This window comes from Oncorhynchus masou, unplaced genomic scaffold (assembly GCF_036934945.1).
Source record: "Oncorhynchus masou masou isolate Uvic2021 unplaced genomic scaffold, UVic_Omas_1.1 unplaced_scaffold_3103, whole genome shotgun sequence".
Classification (NCBI taxonomy): domain Eukaryota; kingdom Metazoa; phylum Chordata; class Actinopteri; order Salmoniformes; family Salmonidae; genus Oncorhynchus; species Oncorhynchus masou.
Genome location: NW_027009521.1, coordinates 30184 through 39765, shown reverse-complemented (window position 1 = coordinate 39765; position 9582 = coordinate 30184). Strand labels below are relative to the sequence as shown.

General features: G+C 43.2%; 1 pseudogene; it reads right to left on the bottom strand.

The window, feature by feature from the left end:
• Nucleotides 1–1419: 1419 nt before the first annotated feature.
• Nucleotides 1420–9382, bottom strand: LOC135534179 (pre-mRNA-splicing factor 38B-like; annotated as a pseudogene).
• Between the last annotated feature and the right edge of the window lie 200 nt (nt 9383–9582).

The following is a 9582-nucleotide window of genomic DNA, read 5'->3' as shown; positions in this document are numbered from 1 at the left end:
GTCTGTTATTCAGTCCCTTTTAGTATGGTAGTCCGTTATTCAGTCATTAGCAGACACTACAGCAGCACACTATTGTAGTCCATTATTCAGTCATTTAGCAGACACTACAGTAGTCCGTTATTCAGTCATAGCAGACACTACGGTAGTCCATTATTCAGTCATTTATCACTACGGTAGTCCATTGTTCAGTCATTTAGCAGACACTACGGTAGTCCATTATTCAGTCATTTAGCAGACACTACAGTAGTCCATTATTCAGTCATTTAGCAGACACCACAGTAGTCCATTCAGTCATTTGGCAGACACCACGATAGTCCATTCTCAGTCATTTAGCAGACTGCGGTAGTCCATTATTCTAGTCATTAGCAGACACTACGGTAGTCCATTATTCAGTCATTTAGCAGACACTATGGTAGTCCATTATTCAGTCATTTGGACACTACGGTAGTCCATTATTCAGTCATTTAGCAGACACTAACAGCAGTCCATTATTCAGTCATTTAGCAGACACTATGGTGTCCATTATTCAGTCATTTAGCAGACACTCATTTATCAGTCATTTAGCAGACACTACAGTAGTCCATTATTCAGTCATTTAGCAGACACTACAGCAGTCCATTATTCAGTCATTTAGCAGACACTACAGTAGTCCATTGTTCCAGTCATTTAGCAGACACTGGTGATCATTATTCAGTCTTGTAGACACTACAGTAGTCCATTATTCAGTCATTGTGGACATACAGTGGTCAATGGCTGATCATTTAGCAGACACTACAGTAGTCCCAGCTAATGCAGATCATTTATTAGACACTACGGTAGTCCATTTCTTCATTTAGTAGACACTACGGTGGTCCGTTATTTAGTAATTGTAGAAATTACAGCAGTCCATTATAACCATGGTATACAATCCCTAGATCTGGAAGTGCTTTGAAGAGTACTCGTGTAATCGAGTGAGATCGTACCAGATAAAACCTTTTAGAGGAGTACTTGTGTATGAATAAGGAATTACAGCTTTAAAAATTACATCTCAACAAAACCATAATCACCCCCACAGCGTCTCCTTTTGTAAAAGTTGTTTAATTAGAAAACAAAATGCAACAGAGCATAACCAAACACAGCACAATATCAGTACGGCTCAGTGCATGGTACAAATTCACCTCCGGAGGTTGCTCTGTCGGATTTAAAACATTCTCAGACCCGGATGTACAAAGCAATTTGGAACTTTCCAGAGACAAAACCATATGAAACTTAAAATGGCATTTTTTATTTCTAATACAACTGTCTCGACTGAAAAGTCACGCTGGTCTAGAAAGGAGGAGAAAGGCAGAGAGATAGAAAGATCTACATAAAGTAACATTACGTTGGCCAAAGACAAGTCCAGGTAGATTCTCGTGCTAATGTTTTTTCTTCTCTTTTTAATAATACGTGGCAGACTACGAACAAGTAAAACAAATGAATGAAGAGAGAAAGGCAGAGAAGAGCTGTGACGAGCTAAGGGGACTCTGCCCTAGCGCTCTGTGTCGTCCTCTCTCCTCTATCCATGCTCTGGCTCCTCCTGCGCTCTCGGTGTTTCCGTGGTCTTTCCCATTGCTGGGCTCGTGGCCGGGGTGGCTCCAGTGGCTCCAGCTCGTTTTTGCTGCCCTCCCCCCTCTCGGCTGCGTTTGCTTTCTCCTTCTGGGGAGCTCTTGCTTCCACTCTCTTCTTGGACTTCTCTCTTCTTGGACTTCTCCTTGTGTCTCCTTTCCCTGCTTCCGCTCCGACTGGAGCGCTTGGGCCTTCCCTCTCCTCCTGTGCCCCCTCCTCTCATCCCGCTCTTCTTTGTGTCTCCTGTCCTCAGTCTCTCCCTTGCTCCTCTTGTCCTTGGACCTCTCCCTCCCTCTGTCACTGCCCCTGTCTTTCCTCCTGCTTCTGTCGTTTCTCCCCGCCCCCTCCCTTTCTTTCTCCCTGTCTTTCCGCTCTCCCTTGCCGTTCCCTGCTCCTGGACCGTCGCCTCTCCCTTTCTCCTCCCTGCCCTCCTCTCTTTCTCCCCCTCTCTCCCTCTCCCCTCCTCTCCTGTCCCCCGTCCCTTACCCTCCCTCTCCTTCCTCTGGCGGTCACGTTCCCTTTCCAGCTCGCGGCCGAGCTTGGGCCGTGGCGCTCTCGTTCGCGGTGGTGGCTCCTGCTCCTCGACCGCGTTTGGGGACCTCCTGGGGCTCCTGAACCAATAGAAAAACAGAAACAAACCTAAATATCAGCCTCATGAACAGCAAAAACCCTCTCTCATTGACAGAGATGCGATCCACATAATACAGAATACTCTTCGGAGTGGCTTTTATCCATTTCCTACCGGGAGCGTCTACGCCCTTCTGTCGCCCGCCCCTCCTCTGGCACAGGTTCAACCGGTTCCTCCACCTTCTCAGGAACCTTCCGGGGCCTTGCCTTCATCTGTGTGTCAATCATCTTCTGCACAGGCACCGGGATGCGTGGGAAGAGTGTGGAGAACCACTCCAGCTTGTGAGAAACGACCGGACCATCTCACCGATGGTCATAACGCAACCGCCTCCGGCCTTCACATCCAGCTCCTGAGAACATAGGGGGTATTGAAAACGTTATTAACACACACAGATGCAAAACAGAACTACAAAAGACATTGCATTCATTATCATATTTATTCAGCATATCTCCCTAGTCCCTTGTTTTTTTAACACTTGCCTCCATGACTCAATTAGAAATCAAATATAATTTGTGATGACCAAGTACTGAACCTTCACCTCTGATTTCATCTAGCTTAATATGCTCACATATCAATCCTTATCATGTGTTTGCTTATAGTTCAACTTAACGCCTGATACTGACTATAGGAAATAATAGTATGGAAATGGAAAAATGGTTTCTCTCATTTAATCTGTCTGGCTGTCCTGAAAAGTCTGTACTTACACTGTGAGCTCTCTTACACAACGATATGTTAGCAAAATAACTGAAAACACCTGGGTTGCATCTCAATAGTCTAAAGTGGCTTCCTCTCCTCATCATTTCCTCCATCTGCACTAGCATTAAAAGAGGAAGTAAAGATGGGGGTGAGACAAAGAGGAAGCGACTTGAGATGGACAATTGAGATGGATCCGTAGGCAGGCAAAAAATAAGGGTTAAGGAAAGTTTTTTGCTTCCTCCTTCCTAGTTCTCTCGACAGTCCAGGAGACGCTGGCCACAGTGCAAGTACAGAGTGGAGGCATGTAGGTAGGTAGATAGGTATGTGCACAGCAACTACAGAGAGACCAGGTCTGAATGGGTAGAGAACAGCCGTTTTGCACTCACACACGCAGTAAACCAACAGTGCTGAGAGATACATTATCCAATTCACCTGCTGCACAAGGGGCATCTAAAGAAGAGAACATGGGAATTAGCCAGTTGGGTAGGATGTCAGAGGATGTCAGGTTAAAATATTTCATCAGAACAAGAAAGTAGGCCTGGTTGCACAGTCTGACAAACAATATCCAGCCAATTGAATTGAAGGTTTGAATGCACAGAGAGGATACAGTGCATTCGGAAAGTATTTGTTACGATTTACAGCCTTACTTTAAAATGGATTAAATACTTCCCCCCTTATCAATCTACAGACAATACCTCAACAACCCAATATAATGACAAAGGCTTTTATACAAAAAAATAAAATACAGAAATACCTTAGTTACATAAGTTCTCAGGCCTTTGCTTTCTGAGACTCTAAATTGAGCTCAGTTGCATCCTGTTTCCAATGGTCATCCTTGAGATGTTTCATCAACTTGGTTGGAGTCACCTGTGGTAAATTCAATTTATTGGACATGATTTGGAAAGACACACACCTGTCTATATAAGGTCCCACAGTTGACAGTGCATGCCAGAGCCAAAACCAAACCATGAGGTCGGAAGGAATTGTCTGTAGAGCTCTGAGACAGGATTGTGTTGAAGGGCACAAATCTGGCAAAGGGCATCAAAAAAAAATCTGCAGCATTGAAGGTCCCCAAGAACACAGTGGCCTCCATCATTCTTAAATGGAAGTTTAGAACCACCAAGACTCTTCCTAGAGCTGACCATGCAGCCAAACTGACATATAGAGGGAAAAGGCCCTTGGTCAGGAGGTGAGCAAAAACATGATGGTCACTCTGACAGAGCTCCAGAGTTTCTATGGCAATGGGAGAACCTTCCAGAAGGACAACCATCTCCGTAACACTCCACCAATCAGGCCTTTATGGTAGTGGCCAGACGGAAGCCACTCCTCAGTAAAAGGCATGACAGCCGCTGGAGTTTGCCAAAAAGCACTTGAAGAATTCAGAAGGAGAAACAAGATTCTCTGGTCTGATGAAACCAAGATTGAAGTCTTTGGCCTGAATGCCAAGCGTCACGTCTGGAGAAAAACCTGGCACCATCCCTACGGTGAAGCATGGTGGTGGCAGCATCATGCTGTGGGGATGTTTTTCAGCGGGTGGGACTGGGAGACTAGTCAGGATCGAGGGAAAGATGAACAGAGCAAAATACAGAGATCCTTGATGAAAACCTGCTCCAGAGCACTCAGGACCTACGACTGGGGCAAAGGTTCACCTTCCAACAGGACAACGACACTAAGCACACAGCCAAGACAACATAGACTTGTCCCGAAGCCAGTCCTATGAATGTTCTTGAGTGGCCCAGCCAGAGCCCGCACTTGAACCCGATCAAACATCCCTGGAGAGACCTAAAAATAGCTGTGCAGCAACGCTCCTCATTCAACCTGACAGAGCTTGAGATGATCTGCAGAGAAGAATGGGAGAAACTGTCCAAATACAGGTGTGCCAAGCTTATAGCATCATACCCAAGAAGACCCAAGGTTCTTCAACAAAGTACTGAGTAAAGGGTCTGAATACTTATGTAAATGTCATATTATAAATGAGCAAAAACAAATAAAAATTATGTTTTTTGCTTTGTAATTATGGGGTTATGTTGTGTTGATTGATGAGGGGGGAAAACAATTTAATCCATTTTAGAATAAGGCTGTAACGTAACAAAATGTGGAAAAAGTTAAGGGGGTCTGAATACTTTCCGAATGCACTGAACATCTACTTCAAAGTTCTCCTCAGAAAATTGTTCAATTGTATTAAAATGTGCTACACATAGTTTTTTTTTGCATTGTAATTCCCAAAAATGTACTTAACGTATCTGGTGCTAATAGCGGAACGATAGTGTTTCACAGTATTACTTACCCACCAGCGTTGTGATTGTCTGTTATATAAGTGCCTATTGATTTCTCCCACCGGAGTGGCATCTGTTATCAAACTGGGAAAGCTGTTCTGACTTTGTGGCTGTGTTATCTAGTGGAAATGGCTGTCATTTCACTCTTTGCTCAATTTCAGTTTATGTGAGAAAACAAGCACAATAGGGAGTCGTTGTACCATCTAAATCACTGTGAAATGCATTTTCAATATAAAATGAATATATAAATATAAAAATATATATTTTTTTTTTTACAGCTGTTTGAAACTGGTGGACCAAAACTGAAAGTAACTTTTGTTTTGGACCACCAACTTCAAACAGCAGAAAAAAACAATATTTGTTGTTATTAAAAAATATATTTCAGTGATATAAATGGCACAATGCTTACCTACACTATTCAGTGCTTGTTTTCTCAAATAAACTGAAACTGAGGAAACACTGCAGAATTTCTGCAACAAGGAAATGGCAGCCATTTCCACTAGATAACATAGCCACAAAGTTAGAACCAGCTTAGGTGAATATCCAATCACAACACTGGTGGGTAAGTAATACTGTGAAAGACTATCATTCCATTATCAGTGCCATCTATGTTAATTAAGGACATTTTCTGGAATTACAATGCAAAAATTCCCAAAGAATTCTGTGTGGCACCTTTAAGTAGGAGGGAGAGAAAAAGAAAACGAAGCAATGGATTTGTGTTGAAATATACGTGTTGTTATATTTTAAAATAAAATGTGTTAATTAGAATAAATAAATATCTGAGCCTGGGAGAAACAACGTTACACATTTCAGTGTAAAAGGTCAAATTGTGCAAATTAGATTTTTATTAATTGAGTTTGTGCAACAAGTCCTGATTGCATCTTGGCAAACACAAAGGGCATGCCTTTAGTTAACAGAATTTGACTGTATGGTTCAACACTACGTCAAATATACTTACCCTGACAAAAACAGGCAGCAGAGCAGAGTGAATGACCTAACTACTCAACTTTGCTTGGGGGGACTGGGGACAATTAAGCCAAATGAAGGCAAAGGTGAAAAATCAGCTCTGAGCATCACAACGAGGGAGAACTGAGAGCCAACAGTTTGGATCATGCCAGACTAGTTAGTGAAAGGTAGAGAAACATGAACGTATTACCCGTGTGGACATACCTCCTCATCATCCAGGAAACCATCATACCAGTCCACCAGGTCTGCAGGGGGCTGGGTGTATCTGGAGGAAACGCACACATAACACACTACTGAGCATCCCATTGAATAACACATGTAGAAGTCTTTGACTTCGCCTGCATCTTGACGCCCATGTTAATTAACCATCTGAAGGTAGATACTGTTTTGACATTTTTTCCCTTTAGCAGACACTCCTATCCAGAGCGACTTACAGGAACAATTAGGGTTAAGAGCCTTGCTCAAGGACACAGGCAGATTTTTTCTTTCTTCACCGAGTCTGCTCTGGGATTCGAAACCATAAACTTTTCAGTTACTGGCCCAATGCTCTTAGCCGCTAGGCTACCTACTGTTGTCTGCGAACACATCTTATATAACACCTCTATTCCAGGAAAATACATGTAGTTAATTTAACAACATATTAATAGAGATGTCGGAACAAAATGGTATCATTTAGGCATGCAACTATATACTGCAAAATGGCTGCTGAGCATCTCACAAAGAGGTCGCAACCCATTAGAACAGGGTGAGTGAAATGTATTTACAACCAAATAAAAACAAGTCCAATAGGTTCTATCCTTTGTGCAAACATTTGCCTTTTACATAAACCAAAATGTAAAAGAGTCGTAGACTTATGTACATGAAACCAAGTGCTCTGATGTAGGGCGAGTCATTGTGAGTTATCAGTCCCATCACCTGCTTGCGGGTCATCTTGAGGGTAAACAGCTTATACAACAGGCAGAAAGCCGTGGACACAATGCCGCCTGTCCCGACTCCACGCACCTGAGAACAGAGGTTCATGTGTTAGACGTTTCGATTTTTGGGACCAGTGTTCCTAACATATATCTGAAGTGGACCTCTACGTTTTGGGGGAATTATCCTTTTTCAACACGGTCCTACTCCACAGCTAAGTTAAGTGTATTGCTTGAGTTTGTCATCTATCAACTACTGACTTTTGATGCGTGTATGTATGTATGTGTGTCTGCGTGCATGCATGTATGTGCACCTAACTAAGATGCTCTGGATAAGAGCGTCTGCTAAATGACTATAATTTAAAAAAAAATGTCAAATGTATGTGATGCACTTATGAACACAATTAGGCAGAGAATAGCTTCTCTGGTCAGGATGTAACTTACATTGATTCTATTGACAGCAAAAGCCATTAAATCAGAGAAGTCAGAGAGTGACTGTTACCCCCATCATCTAGGACAGAGAAAGAGGGGGAGGCAAAAGGCACGTACTTTCTAACTTACCCCTCCGCACATTCCAGTCTGTCCAGCAGTCTTCCTGCTGCCTTTCTCCCAGGGCTCAACATGAGTCACCTACAGAAACATGTTTTTTAACACGGTGACCCCATGACACAAATCAATGCACGGTGAATCACATTCAGGTTGCAGAAGTCTGTTGTTTACCTCTGGCTGAACGCTGGGCACATCAGGAAGACGCCTTTGCAGCCCTTTACTTTCCAATCACATCAAAATCATTTCACAAATGCTAAATATACACTTACTGTACATTGTTTTTAACAGGCTTTATCAGTTGCAGTCGACAGCATGTTTCAATTACAACACGTTTCTGTCGACTTTCTTTTTGTTACACACAGGTGTTCGGATGCATATTGCCATCCTAGAGCGTCTAATGCTCCTTCCTGATGTGCCCAGCGTTCAGCCAGAGGTAAAGACTTCGGCACCCCGATTGACTGAACACGATATGCAACATCTGGGACTAGCATTCCTAGGCATTAGCCATGGTGGAAAAGTGTTTCATAAAGTACACACACTTCCCTTTTTTTAACTGCCTTCTCGCCATTAAATCGCGACAAGGCGGAAATCGACGCCTTTGCAGCCTGAACGTACAAACCGGTCCACGGGGATACAATGCCTTTCAACGGTAAAATTGCCGGCCTTTGGGTTAGTTTGGGGCATGCTGAACAGCAATGAGCACTGGTGGTCGCCCCAATTAACCATTTTAGAACAATTTCTCGCTGATATGAAAAATAGTTACGTTTCCAAAACCGTATTGCAAGCGATGCTTGTTCACGTTCAAGACTGAGCGTGCGTCGGGGCTACGGAAAGATCTCTTCAGCAATACTAATTAGGCGCTAAATGTAGTCAGCGTGTATTAATAGGCTAACATAACACTAGAGTTAACGTTACCTGGCTCGCAAGTCAGGTTAACTAGCTACAGTAACGTTAATTCCAACACAATTTTAATAATCAGCAGTCCACTTAGCTACAGACCGTACAGGAAAACCTAAGAGACGTTAGCTAGTTAACTTAGCTACATAGCTAGCGAACGTTGCAACCCACTCAAATGAGTAAACAGAACTGAAAATAGGGTCGGGTTAGCGGTGGCTAGCACGCTAGCGAAGTTAGTTATCTAACAAACACGCTAGGAACCATTTGAGATGATACTGCCAAATTATAATATGAAAACGTTAAGCAAAAGCTAGCTACCTGCTACTGAACCATTTAGCCAGTTAAGTTAGCAATTTACCCATACGTTCAAACCGCTACCTAAGGTAGCTAGCCAACTTTAGCTAGCATAGTAACGTTAGCCAGCATCGGTCTGGTTACCTTGAAATATATTTCATCCACCACCTCATGGTAAGTTTTCAGTTCATAGAGCTGAACCTTGAAATATGGAGATGAGAGCACGTTGGTGAGGACCATAGGGTTCAAGTTCATAGTCTTTTCGTTGCCCCAGAGAGGCAAGTTGTTGCCATGTTTTCCAGGGTTAGGGCCAATCTTGTTCACAGCCTGTCCTTGTTGCTGATTCCCGGCTACAGTGTTGTTGGCCATAATGCGAGGATCCCAGGCTGTCGATCCACAAATGCGGGAAATTAGCCGCTATCTGCTAACGCTAGCTAGCTTACACAATCGATGCTTCTGACGATAACGCCATTAAAGCAGGGTTTGAAACCGTCAATAATTGCGGTAAACTATATTCTACAATAACCTAGCACCAGATTATGGCCCACAAAACCTTACTTTGTAGATCTATCTTGCTAGCTGAGTTTTCTTCGACAACAGTAGGAGAAAATGGTACGCACGTAACTGCCGCTGCTGGGAGAAGACCGGAAAGGCAACGAACGCCGTTCGTCCAATGAGTGACTTTCGTGAATGAGTACCAAAGTACAGTAACTGTATCGAGGAATTCAATATCTTTGGCTCACTGCATTCACTGATTGGTGAGCATGGAATGATAGTCGTT